Here is a 23,563-nt window from a genome sequence, read left to right on the forward strand (position 1 = left end):
GTGCCACGTCTTCGACTGACGTATTGCTATAACGTGTGGTTAGTTAAAATACCTATCCAGGCATTGTAAGATTTTACATGCGTCAGCAATGCCTGGGCAGAGGAACGGCCCGAAGTCTTCAGCTGCCTGGAATGATAGGCCTACCAAGGCTGCATTAAAACAGACAGCCCAATTCTTATATTTTGTTCCACTAATTGGTATTTTCACCAATCACATCAGATCATTTCATATCAGACCTTTTTCAAAGCTGATCTGATTGGTCAAGACCAATTAGTGAAAAAAAATATAAGAATTGGTCTTCCTGTGTAAACCGCCCAAGTTGCCTCAAGTAAACAATGTTTGATTACAACTTTAATTGCAGAGAGTTCATATAACATTTAGCAGTCAAACCAAAATGCATACAAGCTCATTCTTTACAGATGAATCTGTGAATTGATTGAAACATGTGTGTGCTTATCAAGAGAGCAGGTTCTCTCTGTATTCTTAACACTCCCTACCTAGCGCTTGACTAACAGGAATAGCAAAAACTAAGCATTAGGTGCCATCTACTGGATTCACGAGGTAATCTACTCATTCCACCATTCCCCTTTTTTGTAAAATAACGTCTTCTACTTCAAAAACGACTTAAATCAGAGAGAGAAAAATAATACTCATGCTCCCCCTTCAAAAGAAGAAACAAACACTCAGTGAGACGATCAAAAGGAGAAGAACAATAACCCTCAGTGAGAACAATCCAGACAAGTCCCTCATGGGCACTGGCTGATTAAGCAAAAATGTCCTCTGCAGAGCCATATATTTAGAGAGTTTGGAACTTCAGGTCAATTTACAAAAAAAGGATCCTAAATGTGTGTATCATCCAACAAACTCACAAAACGTACACAATATGCCTTAATTTAATACGACCTGATTGAAGCCAATACATTTTCAGACTGTAGCTATTCTGTACATATTACAACATAACAGTCTGTGGCTATGGCCAAAGAGGAGACCTCCGTAAGGACAGTTGATCTTTATTTAGTTTAATAGGACTGTATACATTGAAAACAAAACAGTGTTCAGTGTGGGGTGGGGGGGGGGGGGGGGGGGGAGAGAAGTTAGATTAATCGTATTGGACAAAAATTTTATCATAATTAACAAACATTTAAAGAAGGAGTGGGTGGGAGTAAAAATAAATAAATAAAACTCAGATTGTGTGTGTATGGTTGTAAAGAAACAACAGGAAGACATTGTTGTGCTCCATCAAGGTCAGCAGTCCAGAGGTGGGACTGAGGGGGTAAAAAGGTGAAAGACAAAGGAATACTTCAGAAATCCATTGTTCCTTCCTACCTATCTTGAAGTAATCACAGATCTGAATTGGTGAAAGTAATAGGGTGGTAACCTTACTCACACCTATCCAATCACTTATAGATCTGTGCTTACCTCACAAGGCAGAACGGATGCATTAAAACTATCCGAATAGCCAGGATTGCGCTTCACAGTCAGGTGCTGTCTACCCAGCTGCACGGTTCACAGACACCAACTGGAAGAGCAAGAGAGAAACATTAGCAACATGAAACCATTAGAATACTTTTATAAAAAGTATTTTAAAAAGAGATTTAACATGTAGTGATGCTTTCCTGTTTCAAAATAAACAAAATATTGCTTACCTCTTCTCCTTCTGTTCTCCATATCTGTACCAAAGGAATGCCACTGGTGTGACAGTTTGTGACCTGAGGTGTGTGCAGATATACAGAGTAAGAACAGGGACTACCTCTCCTTATGTCTTTGTGCTGACTGTACACATACCCATGCACTTATTTTCTCTACCTGTGCAAGTAGTGCCAATCCTTGTGTCATTTCCTCCAGTGCAGATTTGGCTGCAGCTGAAAACTATTCTCCTAGTAGAAAAGGAAGAGATAACACCGAGATATGAGCATGAACTTTAATTCATGTTTAAATACAGAATTTAACATTTTGATATTCTGTTTTCTTAAAGTAGAGAATAAAGAAATAGAGCTGAAACATACCTGGAAGGGGTGCAATATTTTCCAGGATCACCTCAGACCCTTGGAAAGGCAACGCCACAAAGTCAGATCTGTGGGAGGAGTATCATCAACATCAATCCCACCATTAATCGCAGTGTTTCCACTAGGAATAAAACGTGCCGGTCAAATGTCTGACCAGATTTTAATTTGCTGGACAAAATGTGAGATTTACCGGCCATATTAAATAGATACCCATCTGAATGGTCACGTGTAGTTAATGTTTTTTTATTTTTAGGAGAATCGACTGCCGATTCATTGACACCACATGGAAGTGATTGCAATAATTTTGCAAGGAGGAATGATAGCCTACCAAGTGAACGTTGGCTCCTTACACAATGCACATCTCTGTCCATCTGGCTTATTAATATCCTCTGTTTCAGTGTTGATTTATTTGGTACTAGCTATCTTCATTTGCACTGTTAAGCCAATTACACAACCAGGCATTCGATGAGAGGTAGCAAAATTACATAATCTAAATCTTCCTTGGTGGAAAGGTTTGTGTCTGTCATGGACTCACAGGAACTTTGCGGGCAGGGCCCAGTTGATACAATGTTAAAAGTTTGCTAGTGAGTGTGAGCTCAACACAGACAGGAGCAGTAGACTGGCAGAGTGATGTGATTGAAAGACAACCTGAACCAACCTCCATGGATAGCCAATGTGATTTCTAGAATATATTTATTTTTCATTACGATATTTTTTGCTGGACAATGTGTTTTTATTTCTGGGCTTATGTATTATCTATATCCATCTATCTATTCAGCAAAAAAAGAAACGCCCCTTTTTCAGAACCCTGTCTTTCAAAGAATTCGTAAAAATCAAAATAACTTCACAGATCTTCATTGTAAAGGGTTTAAACACTGTTTCACATGCTTGTTCAATTAACCATAAACAATTAATGAACATGCACCTGTGGAACGGTCGTTAAGACACTAACAGCTTACAGACGGTAGGCAATTAAGGTCACAGTTATGAAAACATAGGACACTAAAAAAGAGGCCTTTCTACTGACTCTGAAAAACACCAAAAGAAAGATGTCCAGGGTACCTGCTCATCTGCGTGAACGTGCCTTAGGCATGCTGTAAGGAGGCATGAAGACTGCAGATGTGGCCAGGGCAATAAATTGCAATGTCCGTACTGTGAGACGCCTAAGACAGCGCTACAGGGAGACAGGACGGACAGCTGATCATCCTCGCAGTGGCAGACCACGTGTAACAACACCTGCACAGGATCGGTACATCACACCTGCGTGACAGGTACAGGATGGCAACAACAACTGCCAGAGTTACAACAGGAACGCACAATCCCTCCATCAGTGCTCAGACTGTCCGCAATAGGCTGAGAGAGGCTGGACTGAGGGCTTGTAGGCCTGTTGTAAGGCAGGTCCTCACCAGACGTCACCTATGGGCACAAACCCACCGTCGCTGGACCAGACAGGACTGGCAAAAAGTGCTCTTCACTGACGACTCGCGGTTTTGTCTCACCAGGGGTGATCGTCGGATTTGCGTTTATCATCGAAGGAATGAGCGTTACGCCGAGGCCTGTACTCTGGAGCGGGATCGATTTGGAGGTGGAGGGTCCGTCATGGTCTGGGGCGGTGTGTCACAGCATCATCGGACTGAGCTTGTTGTCATTGCAGGCAATCTCAATGCTATGCGTTACAGGGAAGACATCCTCCTCCCTCATGTGGTACCCTTCCTGCAGGCTCATCCTGACATGACCCTCCAGCATGACAATGCAAGACAGGAATGTCAGTGTTCTGCCATGGCCAGCGAAGAGCCCGGATCTCAATCCCATTGAGCATGTCTGGGACCTATTGGATCGGAGGGTGAGGGCTAGGGCCATTCCCCCCAGAAATGTCCAGGAACTTGCAGGTACCTTGGTGGAAGAGTGGGGTAACATCTCACAGCAAGAACTGGCAAATCTGGTGTAGTCCATGAGGAGAAGATGCACTGCAGTACTTAATGCAGCTGGTGGCCACACCAGATACCGACTGTTACTTTTGATTTTGACCCCCCCTTTGTTCAGGGACACATCATTCCATTTCGGTTAGTCACATGGAACTTGTTCAGTTTATGTCTCAGTTGTTGAATCTTGTTATGTTCATACAAATATTTACACATGTTAAGTTTGCTGAAAATAAACGTAGTTGACAGTGATAGGACGTTTCTTTTTTTGCTGAGTATATACATACATACACACATACACACACAGTGGGGAGAACAAGTATTTGATACACTGCCGATTGTGCAGGTTTTCCTACTTTCAAAGCATGTAGAGGTCTGTAATTTTTATCATAGGTACACTTCAACTTTATTTAGAGTTTATTGAGAAGTGTAACCTTAAAAAAGATCATCTTCAAGGTATTGACACTGATAATGTGTCAATGATGACTGTGGTGCACAACGGGCTGCACAAGATTTTAATGGAAGAATGTGCATTGCTCAATTTGGTACTCATCCACTGTGTGTGCCATTCTTTACAATTGGCGGTCAGTGCAGCATCCAAAGAAACCATCCCTAGCAGTGTTGAGTACTTAAATCAGGGAACTACGGCGCGAGGCGTACAAAGCAGTGTATGCCACCATTAATTGTGGCCAGAAACCCCTGCAGATCACCAAAGTGTGTGCCACACGTTGGCTATTGATTGAGCCTGCGGTAACTCGTATATTGAGCCAGTGGGAAGAACTGAAACTCCACTCTGAGTTGATCAAGGCCAGTGAGCACTGCTACATGGCGGATGTGCTCCAAGCCATGTACATGGACAAGACCAACTATGTCTACTTGACATTCTTGAAATCAATCCTGTCCGACGTACAAGTTGCAGTGAAGTCATTTGAGGGAGAGCAAACAGATCCTGTCAAGCTTTTGGACAATCTAGTACACCTCTTAACATCAATTTGCAGCAGAGTAGTCAACCCTATAGCAAAAATTGATGTCCTGAAGGATGCCATTGATGGACATCTCAGTCCATCACCATACCTTGGGAACCTTCGAGAGCACGGTGTACCAACTCAGTCTTGCGCCAGAGGATGAAAAGGTCATTCGGAGACAGTGCATCAATTACATTGTTGCTTTAAGCAAGGGGCTGCAAGTAAGGCTCCCAGACAACCTGTTTAAATGGTAGGTTTATTTGAACAGTGAGAGACAGAATAACAACAAAATTCAGAAAAACACATGTCAAAAATGTTATAAATTGATTTGCATTTTAAATGAGGGAAATAAGTATTTGACCCCCTATCAATCAGAAATATTTCTGGCTCCCAGGTGTCTTTTATACAGGTAACGAGCTGAGATTAGGAGCACACTCTTAAAGGGAGTGCTCCTAATCTCAGTTTGTTACCTGTACAAAAGACACCTGTCCACAGAAGCAATCAATCAATCACATTCCAAACTCTCCACCATGGCCAAGACCAAAGAGCTCTCCAAGGATGTCAGGGACAAGATTGTAGACCTACACAAGGCTGGAATGGGCTACAAGACCATCGCCAAGCAGCTGGTGAGAAGGTGACAACAGTTGGTGCGATTATCCGCAAATGGAAGAAACACAAAATAACTGTCAATCTCCCTCGGCCTGGGGCTCCATGCAAGATCTCACCTCGTGGAGTTGCAATGATCATGAGAATGGTGAGGAATCAGCCCAGAACTACACGGGAGGATCTTGTCAATGATCTCAAGGCAGCTGGGACCATAGTCACCAAGAAAACAATTGGTAACACACTACGCCGTGAAGGACTGAAATCCTGCAGCGCCCGCAAGGTCCCCCTGCTCAAGAAAGCACATATACAGGGCCGTCTGAAATTTGCCAATGAACATCTGAATGATTCAGAGGAGAACTGGGTGAAAGTGTTGTGGTCAGATGAGACCAAACTCGAGTTCTTTGGCATCAACTCAACGTGCTTGGAGGAGGAGAAATGCTGCCTATGACCCCAAGAACACCATCCCCACCATCAAACATGGAGGTGGAAACATTATGCTTTGGGGTTGTTTTTCTGCTAAGGGGACAGGACAACTTCACTGCATCAAAGGGACGATGGACAGGGCCATGTACCGTCAAATCTTGGGTGAGAACCTCCTTCCCTCAGCCAGGGCATTAAAAATGAGTCGTGGATGGGTATTCCAGCATGACAATGACCCAAAACACACGGCCAAGGCAACAAAGGAGTGGCTCAAGAAGAAGCACATTAAGGTCCTGGAGTGGCCTAGCCAGTCACCAGACCTTAATCCCATAGAAAATCTGTGGAGGGAGCTGAAGGTTCGAGTTGCCAAACGTCAGCCTCGAAACCTTAATGACTTGGAGAAGATCTGCAAAGAGGAGTGGGACAAAATCCCTCCTGAGATGTGTGCAAAACTGGTGGCCAACTACAAGAAACATCTGACCTCTGATTGCCAACAAGGGTTTTGCCACCAAGTACTAAGTCATGTTTTGCAAATCAATTTATAACATTTTTGACATGCGTTTTTCTGGATTTTTTTGTTGTTATTCTGTCTCTCACTGTTCAAATAAACCTACCATTAAAATTATAGACTGATCGTGTCTTTGTCAGTGGGCAAATTTACAAAATCAGCAGAGGATCAAATACTTTTCCCCCTCACTGTAGCCAGTCAAGCAGCACAACAACCTGGAGAGAGCTGGGGAGAGATGCCTGGGGAGACATTATTTGAGTTAAGTTGCTTGTTCAATAAAATAGCATATATACCTTGTTATTAGCTTGTACCTATAATTGTTGATCAGTTAGGTAGCATGTTACCTACCAATACACTGCTTAAAACTATAATTGTTCATAATGTGTAGGTTTACTAGTAAAAAAAAAAAAAAGTGTAATTCTTCAATAATTCAATGTGGTGTTTAAAAATAAAAATATCAGATCATATAAAATGTGTTGTGTTTATATTACTTTTACAAATATAAATGTGATAATAAACAAACAAATCTAAACTAACAAATGTCAAATCATATTTTTTGCAGAGATGGCCAGTCAATTTGAGTAACGTTATTGTGTATTCTACGTTTACGTTATTACGTCATCACGCAATGACATCACAACGTCATTTAGCAACAAATCGACCTGCTTCTAGCAACTTCCCCTGAAGATTAGTTGGCAACACTGCTTCAGCCAAGCTTACCCAGGATGTGATGGAGAGAGGGGGCAGGCTGGCCACTGGAGGTTGGACATAAGTTGGTCACATCCAGATCTTTGAACTTCTTCCTGATCAGCTCCAGAGCACAATAGACCTGTTCCTTTGACCCTGGAGGAACTAGGACAAACTGAGCGAGCCACTAGCACCACTACAGCTCCCAAAGCCTAGGTTCCCAAATCCCAACTACAAGTGATGTCCTGTTGTGGAGAGGCAGGTCCTGGGGCACTCACCCTCTGTGTGGCAGATGTGGAACTCCTGGGTGTAAGGCAGGGCGGTGATAAAGACCGTAGCTCCAGACGTCTCCTTCAGATAGTTCACATATCGCCCCTTCTTCCCAATCAATCTACCAACAAAATGCTGTTGGAGTGAAACCAGAGAATACAAAAGAGTGTATCATGCATAAGTTACTATATTACACTAGAAGGTATGCGTCTTTCTCTGTGAGCATGCACACATCTGTCCAGTTCACTCTTGCTCTGATAACATGGGTTCAGTTTGCTCAGATGTAACCAATACCACCAGGCACTTCTAAGAGTAATTGGAAAGAGAGATCACTCCCCCTCTCTGTGTGCCTGGCTCTATGGAGTGACCTCTTGAGTGAGAACCTGAGGAGAGTATGACAACAGGCAGGGCAGCAGGACTCCCTTTACACACTACCCAACCACAGCCCCAATCACCGTGCCATTATAACCCAACCACAGCCCCAATCACTGTGCCATTATTATATCCCCAACCATCGTGCCATTATTATAGCCCCAACCACCGTGCCATTATTATAGCCCCACCCACCGTGCCATTATAGCCCAACCACATCCCCAACCACCGTGCCATTATAGCCCAACCACAGCCCCAACCACTGTGCCATTATCATAGCCCAACTACAGCCCCAACCACCATGCCATTATTATAGCCCAACAGCCACAACCACTGTGCCATTATTATAGCCCAACCACTGTCAAATTATTACAGCCCCAACCACTGTGCCATTATAGCCCAACCACAGCCCCAACCACCGTGCCATTATTATAGCCCAACAGCCCCAACCACCGTGCCATTATTATAACCCAACCACAGCCCCAACCACTGTCAAATTATTACAGCCCCAACCACTGTGCCATTATTATAGCCCAACCACTGTGCCATTATTATAGCCCAACCACAGCCCCAACCACCGTGCCATTATTATAGCCCAACCACCGTGCCATTATTATAGCCCAACCACAGCCCCAACCACCGTGCCATTATTATAGGCCAACCACAGCCCCAACCACTGTGCCATTTTTATAGCCCAACCACCGTGCCATTATTATAGCCCAACCACAGCCCCAACCACCGTGCCATTATTATAGGCCAACCACCATGCCATTATTATAGGCCAACCACCGTGCCATTATTATAGCCCAACCACCGTGCCATTATTATAGCCCAACCACCGTGCCATTATTATAGCCCAACCACAGCCCTATGAATCAGACAGCTGTACCCAGGTCACCGGAGCACCAGGTCTCAGTCTCACTTACAGAGAGATGACTGCAGCACACTACTGTAACAACAAGGCTATATCTACAAGCCCTCATATCACCTACATTAGAGAACCTAAAGTGGAAATCAGTAGCCAGAGAAAATACATTATCAGTAAGGTGGTGGAGGAATGATGAGGGTTAGACAGGGAGGTAGACTCACCTTTGGCACCTCTATCTCCCAAACAGTCAGTGGCTGGCTGCTGTTGTGACTTTGGATGTATTTTACAATTGCCTGATCGGTGTTCAGTAGTTGACTTGGTGGACTGGGACTGTTGCTATGCTTGTTGTCCCTGGCTTCGTGTTCACAGTAACTGTCTACACAGTCCATGCTGTTCACATCAGAGCCTGGGGGCAGCAAGGATCAGTCACTAAAAACAGTCACTTGTGTTGTGTACACAACAAACTAGCAAACACAGCCCAACAGTAACAGGGAAGAGAACACATCCTGTCATGGCAAGAGTTCTCGTACTTGAAACTGTGCATAAAAGGAAAATAAATATATTTAAAACAGGCCAGCTTGGACAGAAAGGATGCCGATATATTGTGAGAAGTTGAAAGTCTGCTTTGTGGCGGCTCACCTGGAATGTCCACCTCCTCCATCCTGTGGCCGTTAGTGAGGGACATGCTGGTGGCCCCCAGTCCTTCAGCTGGTACCCTGGGTGGTTGCAGGCTCACACTGGTGCTCAAGTCCTTGCCACTGGAGCCCTCTTCGGTCTGACCTGAGCTAGATCCAGAATCACCTACTGCAGAATCTTCTTTTGCTAGCTCGGTCTTCTCAGTCTCAATCTCAACTCTACTGCTGCGGTCGTGTTTCACATCCTCCTGAACTATAGGAGACTCTCTGCCGGTTGTTGAACACTGATCCTCCTGCAATAGAGGCGGCATCTCACTCTCAGGTTCACTGTTATCCATTGAGATGTGGTCCGGGGCTTTGCAGGGGTCCCTGCTACGGAGAGGACTAACACTATGTCCTAGCAGGGTCTTTTCCTTCAGGAATTGACTCACTGCTGCAGAGACCACGTCAGCCTTGAGGCAGACACCTGACTGCTTATTAGGTGGCTGGGGGAAACCAAACAGGTGTCATCCTGTCGACTTCACTCACAGGTTGGTTCTTCCACAGCAGGCAGGATGTCTTTGGAGAGGAGGGAGTTCTTAGCCAGATTGGTTTGCAGCCTCACCTCTGCAAAACACACTGACATCTTGTCTTCTCCAACCTCTCCCTCTGGGTCCAGTCCAACCTCTCCCTCTGGGTCCAGTCCAACCACTCCCTCTGGGTCCAGTCCAACCTCTCCCTCTGGGTCCAGTCCAACCTCTCCCTCTGGGTCCAGTCCAACCTCTCCCTCTGGGTCCAGTCCAACCTCTCCCTCTGGGTCCAGTCTAACCTCTCCCTCTGGGTCCAGTCTAACCTCTCCCTCTGGGTCCAGTCCAACCTCTCCCTCTGGGTCCAGTCCAACCTCTCCCTCTGGGTCCAGTCTAACCTCTCCCTCTGGGTCCAGTCTAACCTCTCCCTCTGGGTCCAGTCTAACCTCTCCCTCTGGGTCCAGTCTAACCTCTCCCTCTGGGTCCAGTCTAACCTCTCCCTCTGGGTCCAGTCTAACCTCTCCCTCTGGGTCCAGTCTAACCTCTCCCTCTGGGTCCAGTCTAACCTCTCCCTCTGGGTCCAGTCCAACCTCTCCCTCTGGGTCCAGTCTAACCTCTGCAGTTTCTTGGTTCAAAGTGCTGTTTGTAGTGTCCTCCAGTGTCTCAGACGGTGGTGGTGGTTGTGGATTTATACCTGCACTTTCACTGCAGACATTAGATTTACCAGAGCCTAGGTCACAGAGTCGACTTGCTCCACATCAGAGCATGGCTGGTGTTTCCTTTGTAATGCTAGATCATTCTCAGGTCCACCCTGGGCTTGGCTCTCAGGTGCAGTCTCTGGGAACACTTGAGCTGAAGACTCAGTGCTCTCTGTAATAGGCTTCACGGCAGCAGTATCCAGGTCACTACTGAGACAGTCTGCAGCCACAACCCTTACCTCAGGTTGTGATTGGCAGAGTGGGACTGTACCCAGCTCTGCTGCTGCTGGGGTGTTTGTACTATCAACAAGCTCCTGTTCCACTAACGACCTCTCCCTCACTGCGTGCCTGTCCATATGCATCCCAGTAGAGTGGCCGTTCTCCACAACACAGTTACCTACGTCTATGGGGTAGGAGGACAGCTGCTCCTGGTCTTTGGTTGTCTCCTCATTTGTGCCATCCTTGTCAGCAAGGCGCTCTTTCTTCCAAGAGGTGTACCACCACAAGCCTAGGAAAGCCAACACTACCGACAGGTAGAGGGTCAGAACGGATTGAAGCCTCAGTACCATCACCTAACCGCCTACTGCTGCTAACAGCAACACCTGAGAAAAGAGACAGACAAGTTAACACCAGAGACAAATCTCAACGGCCCGTCTTTACTGCTGGCTGGGATAGAAACGGGTGAAGTACTGATAAGGCTCCAGTTAAGGGGAGGGCTAAGGGGGCATAGCCACACCATCCTTCTCTATCCAGAAAAAAAAACCTTTGTCTCTACCACACCACCCCTCTGAGCAGCAAACCCATTAACAGCCAGGCCATGGTGACAGCATCTGATTACAGCCAACAGAGCTCAGGTCAGGTGTCACATGGTACCCTATGCAGTAGTTCACTTAGGGACGCTGGGTATAGGACAATGACAGTGATTATTAGCTACTGTATGAGGGGGACCACTATCCCTTTTATTATCAGTTATATAACCAATAGGCTACATATCTTGTGTATGAATTATCACCAGTAATATACTGAACAAAAATAAACGCAACATGCAACACTGGGAATACCGATATGCATCCGTTGGACCGAATTTAAAAAAAAAGGCCTTGCAATGGGCCTCATGACCTCACAGTATTTCTGTGCATTCAAATTGCCATCGATAAAATACAATTGCGTGTTCGTAGCTTACGCCTGCCCATTCCATAACCCCACTGCCACCATGTTCACAACGTTGACATCAGCAAACCGCTCACCCACGTGGTCTGCGGTTATGAAACCGGTTGGATGTACTACCAAATTCTGTAAAATGACGTTGGAGGCGGCTTATGGTAGAGAAATAAACATTCAATTCTCAGGCAACCGCTCTGGTGGACATTCCTGCAGTCAGCATGCCAATTGCACACTCCCTCAAAACTTGAGACATTGTGGCATTGTGTTGTGCGATAAAACCTTTTATTGTCCCCAGCACAAGGTAAACCTGTGTAATGATCATGCTGTTTAATCAGCTTATTGATATGCCACACCTGTCAGGTGGATGGATTATCTTGGCAAATGAGAAATGCTCACTAACAGGGAAACAAATTCTAAAAACATTTCTGCAAAGAAATTGAGAGAAATACACTTTGTGCGTATGCAACATTTCTGGGATCTTTTATATGAAACATGGGACCAACAGTTTACATGTTGCGTTTATATTTTTGCTCAGTGTAGGTTGACAAATTGTGTTCTTGCCACAGAAGATAACAGTCTAGCTAGCTAGAAGTAATGTTTGCAGTTTGGCCAGACCCTGAATGGCTGTCCTATGTGCAGGTCCACCCATAACTTTTTTGTAGAGCATTATAAAAGGGTGGTGAGTGAAAGGCATGTCATTCCCTCACAGATCCTGTCTGTGCAATGAAACAACGTCACGGGCTACATTGCAGTTCCACTAAAGCCTGTGACCTTCAGGCTATGGCATACCGACAAGTTGGCTACTCCTCTCGCCAGGCATGCCAGTCATGGCATCGAGGCCGCACGATAGGCTAGAGAAGTAACAGTACCGCAACATGACAAATACTGTAGCACTTATCTTTCTCCAAGGAGGGAAGCTAACATATTTACAATAGTTTGTTTCAAGTTTGAGAAGGAAAGAATAACTTAATAGCATCATAAACATCTGAAACATGCTAATATATGGTTCAGAAAACAAATGAGACATAGCCTATAGCATAGGGCAGACTACCGCAGTTAATTTATGAATGGTGATCTTCGAGACGGGACAAGGGGATTAGCCTAAAAGTTTGACAAACAAGCAGGTTCATGTGATGGTCCAGTCTTAGTATTCCTCAAAGGATTTGCAAACCTATAGTCTCTTTACAGGGTCTCCACTCCCAGCAGGAGAGGGGAGTGATAGGCCTACATACCATGCTCACCAATATCCCCTCTCACAAAAGCCAGACCTCTGACTGCAGACATTTGCCATCTGACAAATCATAGATAGACCATGAACACAGCCAATAGTCATCTGACTGTAGTCTAACTAGAGTATGTTTTTTAATTTTTTTTATTGAATTGTAGCCCATATAAGGCTAAACCAAAACAGATCAAATTAGTTGAATCCTTGTGGAATAGTACATTAGTTAGCATGTTTCCTAGAATGTATGTTGCCGTTCAATTTTGATGATAAATGTAGCCAACATTGAACTGAAGGTGGTGTCAGGAAAGACCGTACATGGCATAAGAAAATAACTTGTAGTTTTGCCAACGGTATACATTGAAAAAGTTTATTTAATGCCTAGCTATTTATCCTAATAGGATTGAGGGACCTCTAGCTATTGCGTTTGCTTTAGGTCAAATAGTCAATTGAGCAAGCATGGACCCACAGAGATAACCTGTGGTCCTTATAACTAATACATCATTGGTAGCATGTTTCTGGTCTCAGGTTCAGGAATGGCTGAAAAAGCAAAACATTAATCTAAAATTGACCCCAAAAATAGCATTATTGGGAGTTCTGGAGAGACCTGGTCAGTCAATTACTAATACTCCTAGTAAAAGTATTTATCTTCCACTCGCAATCTGTGGATTCTATTCGATTAGTTAGATTCAAAATGGTATGTTAAACATCACAGCATAGTTGAAACACATATGGTGCGTAGAAATCCGAAGAGGGTGGCCAGCAGAGATAGGTGGGATGGGCTGAGGGAAGCTGAGGGGGGAATAGAATGACAGTCAAAGTTAAAAAGTACAAAAATAAAGTCAAAATAAAACAAAAAGTATGTTTGAATTTATGGGGGGGGTTCAGATCTTGGAGGGCTAGTAGCCTGGCTGTAGGGAGCTTGGGCCGGTGGCTGATATGTCACTGGTTCGGGTCCCCTTTTTTGGCCTTGTGGGATGGGAGTCTGTTAGACGACTGAATGTAATGTAAATGTTGAGCGGCGTCACTGCAAGTAGATTGTATGCTTTAATATTCAATAATAATAAAATCTATAAATAATTGGCTAAGCCGACCATTTCTAGCTGTTCCAGCTGGGCGACAGCTGTTGATACGTAGCTAGTGTAACGCTTAGCAGGCACATTTTCGGCAAAACAGTCCTTGGTGATACACTTTTCTTCCGAATCGAGAACGAAGAAAGTATCTTATGTCAGTGTCATATAAAAATACTCAATCCACATTTTGTACAGAGTGAGGAGTTACCTTGCCAATTTAGCTACCAGACATCTTGCATTTCCCAACATCTTTGCAGCAACTAGTCATTTCTATGCGACGCGGCCACATGTAGAAGTAGATGACAGTGCGACCAAATCAAAAATCTATACACATGCAAGATGTGGATTTAATATCCTTCTGAATATATTTTTGGGAAAACCATCTGCAACTGGACACAGGCATTTATAAAGATCAACTTTTATTCGGAATCAACAAAGAAAGTATAGCCAACAACAGGTTAGTTGAAAAATGGGTGCCGTTGCATTCCATTAGCCAAACTTCCTGCTCTGGCACCCCAATGGTGGAACAAGCTCCCTCACGACGCCAGGACAGCGGAGTCACTCACCACCTTCCGGAGACATTTGAAACCCCACCTCTTTAAGGAATACCTGGGATAGGATAAAGTAATCCTTCTACCCCCCCCAAAAAATTGTAAAGTGGTTATCCCACTGGCTATAGGGTGAATGCACCAATTTGTGAGTCGCTCTGGATAAGAGCGTCTGCTAAATGACGTAAATGTGCCCTTGAGCAAGGCACTTAACCCTAATTGCTCCTGTAAGTCGCTCTGGATAAGAGCGTCTGCTAAATGACTAAAATGTAAATGTAAATGTAAACTAACACTGTATGGAGCCATTACGATTCTGTAGCTATGGTCCTTAGTGCATGATGACCCTGAATAAAACAAACACGTGCGACTGATTGGAACTCATTAATATTGCATTGACAGCTATCCAGTATCAGCAACACATTTTCCCCCCTCAAATGACAGACCTACTGAAGTCATCCTTCATTAAAGGTGGTTTGCAGGGTCGAAATATAGCTATCAGAAAATATTAGTCTCTACAGAAAGACTAAAGAAATTGTCATTCTGACCGGCAAAAAATGGGAATCACATGCGCGGGACAGCTACTAATTAATGCAACGCGCTAGCTGGCAACCACTTGAATGACGTTTTTGCTGCAGTCAGAAGCAATGCTATGTATTAATCCTAGATCACTAACAGGGGCACTGTTTTGAAGCCACAGCACAGCCATTTTGGTACTCCATTGTAAAAATGATTTTGGAAGCTATAGGAATGCATTTATACTGAAAAAAATATTAACAGCCTCACAACCACATCTAACCACGCCAGCCCAGGACCTGCACATCAGGCTTCTTCACCTGCGGGATAGTCTGAGACCAGCTGATGAAACTGGACAGCTGATGAAACTGAGGAGTATTTCTGGTCTGTAATAAAGCCCTTGTGGGGAATAACACATTCTGATTGGCTGGGCCTGGCTCCCAAGTGGGTGGGCCTATGCCCTCCCAGACCCACACATGGCTGCGCCCCTGCCCAGTCATGTCAAATCCATAGAGTAGGGCCTAATGAATTTAAAATTTACAGATTTCCTTGTATGAACTGTAACTCAGTAAAATCGTTGAAATTGTTGCATTTATATTTTTGTTCAGTATATTAAAAAGGTGTACATTCGTTTGACAAGTATATTCTATTAGACACATTCATGCACACTTAAATTATGAACATAAAAAAATACACTGAAAAAATATAAAACACAACATGTAAAGTGTTGGTCCCATGTTTCATGAGCTGAAATAAAAGATCCCAGAAACTTTCCTCTCAAATTTCTCCTTTGCCAAGATAATCCATCCACCTGACAGGTGTGGCATATCAATAAGCTGATTAAACAGCATGATTACACAGGTGCACCTTGTGCTGGGAAAAATAAAAGGCCACTCTAAAATGTGCAGTTGTGACACAACACAATGCCACAGATGTCTCCAGTTGAGCGAGCGTGCAATTGGCATGCTGACTGCAGGAATGTCCACCAGAGCTGTTGCCAGAGAATTGAATGTTAATTTCTCCACCATAAACTGCATCCGTCATTTTAGAGTATTTGGCAGTATGTCCAACCGGCCTCACAACCGCAGACCACATGTATGGCGTTGTGTGGGCAAGTGGTTTGCTGATGTCAATGTTGTGAACGGAGAGCCCCATGGTGGCAGTGGGGTTACGGTATGGGCAGGCATAAGCTACAGACAACGAACAGAGAGTATTAATGTTACTGTCCCCACTAAAACAAAGAAATACATGTAATTGTCCTGAAAACATTTTATTGAAATACTGTAGAATTCCATTAATTCCTATGGAGGACTGCACCTTCTGAGGAGTACCAATTATGACCTCCAGTGGCTTCAAAACCTCTCATTGGCCATTACATATGGTGTCAAATCTGACTCAAAAAGTCAAACGCGCACGAGATTACGCACGCAAGACCAAACATCAACGCGCGAGAAAACTGTCAAGAGATGAGAAATGTGGTAGAGTGAGCAGAGAACAGGTTCTGCAAGTGCACAGTCCAGTCGAGAGCGCAAATTAAAACTTGAGCTTACAAGTGTGACTGAGCGAGCAGAACATCACCACAGGTCAAATCGGAAAAAAAATCTTAAACAGTACATATAGAACTGTAACGCAACGAAACGTGATTCAAATGCGAAAAAATATTTTGGAACACATTATAATTGTCCACCAGCAAAACACTCATGTTTTTGCCCTCAATTTCTCAAATTGCTCTCGAAGTCTTGGCACATTTGGGTTTGGATTTCAGGCTGATGGGGGCAGGCTTAAAAGGTGTGTGTGTGTCTGGAAACCTTAGATTGGTCACTTTCACTGTTGTGATGGACGAACTAACAAATTCCTGCCATTGGCCAGTCCAGTGTTGTGATTGGCTATTACGAGCCTTCTGTTTGCGATTCACTGCAGAGACGTCTGTTTAGCTAGCTAGCCGGCTTGAGCAGTAAGCGCTGAACGACATGGGGAAACTCAAGATCCACATACAGTACATGTACACTAAGCTACATGATAAATTATGCATGTAAGAGATGTGCAGAGAGTGCAAAGAGCAATCTGCAGTCCTGGGATGATAGTGAAGGGTGCATAGTCTGTGGATGAATAGTGCAAAGTCCATGGACGAGGGGATCATCGTGGACCAGGTGGCCGATTGGTGAGGGCCACGGCACGGGGGAAGAAACTGTTCAGGTGGCGGGAGGTTTTGGTCGTGATTGACCTGAACGGTTTGCCAGAGATTAGTCTTTGGAAGAGTGGTTGGAAGGGGTCGGCGATGATCTTTCCCGCACACTTCCTTGCCCTAGAGTCGTGCAGGACCTCGATGGAGGGCAGGTGTCAGCCAATGACCCTCTCAGCAGTGATGCGGATGGACGGTCGTTTAGAATGGAGGACAACACACCATGCATTCACCAAACATTGCACTGAGGAAAACATTTGTTTTACAGTAATTGTCTGATGAAACTACCATTGTCTATCAATTACAAAATCTCAAATTATTAAAATTTGGCATTGGAAGTTTTATTGTAACACAAGAGTCAAATCGCATTGGGAGTCTCAGATGTTATCAGCAAGCCAGAGCCATCTGTGGAAAGAGCACAAGTAGAACAAAATAAACATATCATTCAACATAAGTTTCAAGGTTTATTTTATTTAACTAGGCAAGTGAGTTAAGAACAAATTCTTATTTACAATGACGGCCTAACACCGGCCAAACCCGGACGACGCTGGGCCAATTGTGCGCCACCCTATGGGACTCCCAATCACGGCCGGTTGTGATACAGCCTGGAATCGAACCAGGGGGTCTTTAGTGACGCCTCAAGCACTGAGATGCAGTGCCTAAGACCACTGCGCCACTAGGGAGCCCAACCTAAAACAATACACATGAGCTCGGTCCCAATTAATCTCTGCTCAACTCCTCACTTCCTTTACTCGCATCCTTCTCAAAACCCATTGGAGGAGGTCTGTGGCGAGGAACCTTGGGTCGTCTCCTCCAATGGGGTTTTAGAAGGAGGCACGATGGTCAGTCCTTGCATCTATAGCTTTGTCTATGAATTTGAGAGTGGTTACATTTCTCCAGCCCCATCCCTCAGCTTTATACCGAAACAGGGGCGGGGAGTTTATGGTTTCAATTGTTGATTGACACTAACACAAATTAGCTTACAAGTATGTGGAGCGGGCAGAACAATACAGGAGATGGAATTGCACTGAACAAAAATATAAATGCAACATGTAAAGTGTTAGTCCCATGTTTCATGAGCTGAAATAAAAGAACCCAGAAATGATCCATATGCACAAAAAGCTTATTTCTCTCAAATGGTGCACAAATTTAGTGAGCATTTCTCCTTTGCCAAAATAATCCATCCATCTGACAGGTGTGGCATATCAAGAGGCTGATTAAACAGCATGATAATTTAAAGACCCTTGCGCCCTTCGGTCTCAACTTAGACCTGAAGCCATTGTGATTTTGCTATCCATTGTAAAATGTTTGTAGGCCTATGTAGCCAAATTGTATTTATGATTGTATGTTATCCATTCATGTTTTTTTTATAAACTCAACAAAAAAAAGAAACGTCCATTTTTCAGGACCCTGTCTTTCAAAGATAATTCATAAATTCCAAATAACTTCACAGATCTTCATTGTAAAGGGTTTAAACACTGTTTCCCATGCTTGTTCAATTAACCATAAACAATTAATGAACATGCACCTGTGGAACGGTCGTTAAGACACTAACAGCTTACAGAGGGTAGGCAATTAAGGTGACAGTTATGAAAAGGACACAAGAGGCCTTTCTACTGACTCTGAAAAACACCAAAAGAAAGATGCCCAGGGTACCTGCTCATCTGCGTGAACGTACCTTAGGCATGCTGCAAGGAGGCATGAGGACTGCAGATGTGGCCAGGGCAATAAATTGCAATGTCCGTACTGTGAGATGCCTAAGACAGCGCTACAGGGAGACAGGACGGACAGCTGATCATCCTCGCAGTGGCAGACCACGTGTAACAAAACACCCGTTCCATGAAAAACAGCCCCAGACCATTATTCCTCCTCCAAACTTTACAGTTGGCACTATGCATTCAGGCAGGTAGCATTCTCATGGCATCCGCCAAAACCAGATTTATCCGTCGGACTGCCAGATGGTGAAGCATGATTCATCACTCCTGAGTCCAATGGCGGCGAGCTTTACACCACTCCAGCCGGCGTTTGACATTGGGCATGGTGATCTTAGGCTTGTGTGCGGCTGCTCGGCCATGGAAACCCATTTCATGAAGCTCCCGACAAACAGTTATTGTGCTGACATTGCTTCCAGAGGCAGTTCGGAACTCTGTAGTGAGTGTTGCAACCGAGGACAGACGATTTTTACGCAGAGCAGAAATGTGACGAACTGATTTGTTGGAAACGTGGCATCCTATGACTGTGCAACATTTGAAAGTCACTGTGCTCTTCAGTAAGGCCATTATACTGCCAATGTTTCCTATGGAGATTGCATGGCTGTGTGCTCTATACACCTGTCGGTAATGGGTGTGGCTGAAATAGCCGAATCCACTAATTTGAAGGTGTTGATCAGAAAACCAGTCCGTATCTGGTATGACCACCATTTGCCGCATGCAGCGCGACACATCTCCTTCGCATAGAGTTGATCAGGCTGATTGTGGCCTGTGGAATGTTGTCCCACTCCTCTTTAAAGGGCGTGTGAAGTTGCTGGATACTGGCGGGAACTGGAACACGCTGTCGTACACGTCGACCCAGAGCATCCCAAACATGCTCAATGGGTGACATGTCTGGTGAGTATGCAGGCCATGGAAGAACTGGGACAAGTTGTCATCAAGGATCTCTGTACTTTGCTTCATTCATCTTTCCCTCAATCCTGACTATTCTCCCAGTCCCTGCCACTGAAAAACATCCCCACAGCATGATGCTGCCACCACGCTTCCCCGTAGGGATGGTGCCAGGTTTCCTCCAGACGTGAGACTTGGCATTCAGGCCAAAAGAGTTCAATCTTGGTTTCATCAGACCAGAGAATCTTGTTTCTCATGGTCTGAGAGTCTTTAATTGTCTTTTGACAAACTCCAAGCGGGCGGTCATGTGCCTTTTACTGAGGAGTGGCTTCCGTCTGGCCACTCTACCATAAAGGCCTGATTGGTGGAGTGCTGCAGAGATGGTTGTCCTTCTGGAAGGTTCTCCCATCTCCATAGAGGAACTCTGGAGCTCTGTCAGAGTGACCATCGGGTTCTTGGTCACCTCCCTGAATGAGGCCCTTCTCCCCCGATTGCTCAGTTTGGCCGGGCGGCCACCTCTAGGAAGAGTCTTGGTGGTTCCAAACTTATTCCATTTAAGAATGATGCGGCCACTGTGTTCTTGGGGACCTTCAATGCTGCAGAAATTGTTGGTACCCTTCCCCAGATCTGTGCCTCGACACAATCCTGTCGTCTTGGAGCTCTACGGACAATTCCTTCAACCTCATGGTTTGGTTTCCTCCGATCCAACAGGTCCCAGATGTGTCAATGGGATTGAGATCCGGGCTCTTCACACACAGAACGAGCAGTACGGCTGGTGGCATTGTCATGCTGGAGGGTCACGTCAGAATGAGCCTGCAGGAAGGGTACCACATGGAGGGAGGAGGATGTCTTCCCTGTAACGCACAGCGTTGAGATTGCCTGCAATGACAACAAGCTCAGTCCGATGATGCTGTGACACACCATCCCGCTCCAGAGTAGACCTCGGTGTAACGCTCATTCCTTCGACGATAAACGCGAATCCGACCATCACCCCTGGTGAGACAAAACCGCGACTCGTCAGTGAAGAGCACTTTGCCAGTCTTGTCTGGTCCAGCGACAGTGGGTTTGTGCCCATAGGCGACGTTGTTGCCGGTGATGTCTGGTGAGGACCTGCCTTACAGACCTACAAGCCCTCAGTCCAGCCTCTCTCAGCCTATTGCGGACAGTCTGAGCACTGATGGAGGGATTGTGCGTTCCTGGTGTAACTCTGGCAGTTGTTGTTGCCATCCTGTACCTGTCACGCAGGTGTGATGTACCGATCCTGTGCAGGTGTTGTTACACGTGGTCTGCCACTGCGAGGATGATCAACTGTCCGTCCTGTCTCCCTGTAGCGCTGTCTTAGGCGTCTCACAGTACGGACATTGCAATTTATTGCCCTGGCCACATCTGCAGTCTTCATGCCTCCTTGCAGCATGCCTAAGGCACGTTCACGCAGATGAGCAGGTACCCTGGGCATCTTTCTTTTGGTGTTTTTCAGAGTCAGTAGAAAGGCCTCTTTTTTAGTGTCCTATGTTTTCATAACTGTGACCTTAATTGCCTACCGTCTGTAAGCTGTTAGTGTCTTAACGACCGTTCCACAGGTGCATGTTCATTAATTGTTCATTGAACATGCATGGGAAACAGTATTTAACCCCTTTACAATGAAGATCTGTGAAGTTATTTGGATTTTTACAAATTATCTTTGAAAAAGAGGGTCCTAAAAAAGGGACGTTTCTTTTTTTGCTGAGTTTAGCAGGGGGTGTAAAGCCATAAGTCTGCTGCTGGAAATTTTGAATGATAATGTCAAAAGCCACACTGAGGTCTAACAAAACAGCCCCCACAATCTTATCAATTTCTCTCAGCTAATCAGTAATTTGTGTAGTTGGTTGGTACCAGGCTGATTGGTCAGCTATTTGATGCTTCCCTCCAGGCCTGGGGGCACACACTTTCTAGTAGTCTTATATTGAAAATATGGCAAATAGGAGAGGCAATATCGTCCGCTATTATCCTCAGTCATTTTCCATCCAAGTTGTCAGAGCCCGGTGGCTTGTCATTGTTGATAGACAATTTTCTCACCTCTTCCAAACTCACTTTACGGAATTCTAAATTACAATGCTCGTCTTTCATTATTTGATCAGTTATACTTGGATGTGTAGTGTTGGCGTTTGTTGCTGGCATGTCATGCCTAAGTTAGCTAATCTTGCCAATGAAAAAAATTAAAGTAGTTGGCAATATCAGTCTGTTTTGTGATGAATGAGCCATCTGATTCAATGAACGATAGAGCAGAGTTTATCTTTTTCCCCCAAAATTTAATTTAAGACGCTCCAAAGCTTTTTACTATCACTTTATGTCATCTTTGTTTCATATTGTAGTTCCTTCTTTTTATTCAGTTTAGTCACATGATTTCTTAATTTGCAATACGTTTGCCAATCGGTTGCGCAGCCAGACTTATTTACCATTCCTTTTGCCTCAAATCAGTTAGAATCGCCAGGCAACGTCCCTACTCCATTGAATTTGACATTTAAAATGGGTTTAGGTTTAGGACGTCCCAACCAGTGCAGATTTTAGCATGTAAATCATGATGGGGCAAACCCCCCCCCCAAAAAAAATAAATAATAATATGCCATTTAGCAGAGGCTTTTATCCAAAGCGACTTAGTCATGTGTGCATACATTTTTACGTATAGGTGGTCCCGGGGATCGAACCCACTACCCTGGCGTTACAAGCGCCATGCTCTACCAATTGAGCTACAGAAGACCTTGTCTGGCAGTGAAACAATTCATTCAGCCCCACACCTTTAAAAATAAAAATACAGTGGGGAGAACAAGTATTTGAACCTGCAAAATTGGCAGTGTTTCCTACCTACAAAGCATGTAGAGGTCTGTAATTGTTATCATAGGTACACTTCAACTGTGAAAGACGGAATCTAAAACAAAAATCCAGAAAATCACATTGTATGATTTTTAAGTAATTCATTTGCATTTTATTGCATGACATAAGTATTTGATACATCAGAAAAGCAGAACTTAATATTTGGTACAGAAACCTGTGTTTGCAATTACAAAGATCATACGTTTCCTGTAGGTCTTGACCAGGTTTGCACACACTGCAGCAGGAATTTTGGCCCACTCCTCCATACAGACCTTCTCCAGATCCTTCAGGTTTCGGGGCTGTCGCTGGGCAATACGGACTTTCAGCTCCCTCCAAAGATTTTCTATTGGATTCAGGTCTGGAGACTGGCTAGGCCACTCCAGGACCTTGAGATGCGTCTTACTTAGCCACTGCTTAGTTGCCCTGGCTGTGTGTTTCAAGGTCGTTGTCATGCTGGAAGACCCAGCCACGACCCATCTTCAATGCTCTTACTGAGGGAAGGAGGTTGTTGGCCAAGATCTCGCGATACATGGCCCCATCCATCCTCCCCTCAATACGGTGCAGTCGTCCTGTCCCCTTTGCAGAAAAGCATCCCCAAAGAATGATGTTTCGACCTCCATGCTTCACGTTGGGATGGTGTTCTTGGGGTTGTACTCATCCTTCTTCTTCCTCCAAACACGGCGAGTGGAGTTTAGACCAAAAAGCTCTATTTTTGTCTCATCAGACCACATGACCTTCTCCCATTCGTCCTCTGGATCATCCAGATGGTCATTGGCAAACTTCAGACGGGCCTGGACATGCGCTGGCTTGAGCAGGGGGACCTTGCATGCGCTGCAGGATTTTAATCCATGACAGCGTAGTGTGTTACTAATGGTTTTCTTTGAGACTGTGGTCCCAGCTCTCTTCAGGTCATTGACCAGGTCCTACCGTGTAGTTCTGGGCTGATCC

Source organism: Coregonus clupeaformis, chromosome 9 (genome assembly GCF_020615455.1).
Source record: "Coregonus clupeaformis isolate EN_2021a chromosome 9, ASM2061545v1, whole genome shotgun sequence".
In the NCBI taxonomy this organism is placed as follows: Eukaryota; Metazoa; Chordata; class Actinopteri; order Salmoniformes; family Salmonidae; genus Coregonus; species Coregonus clupeaformis.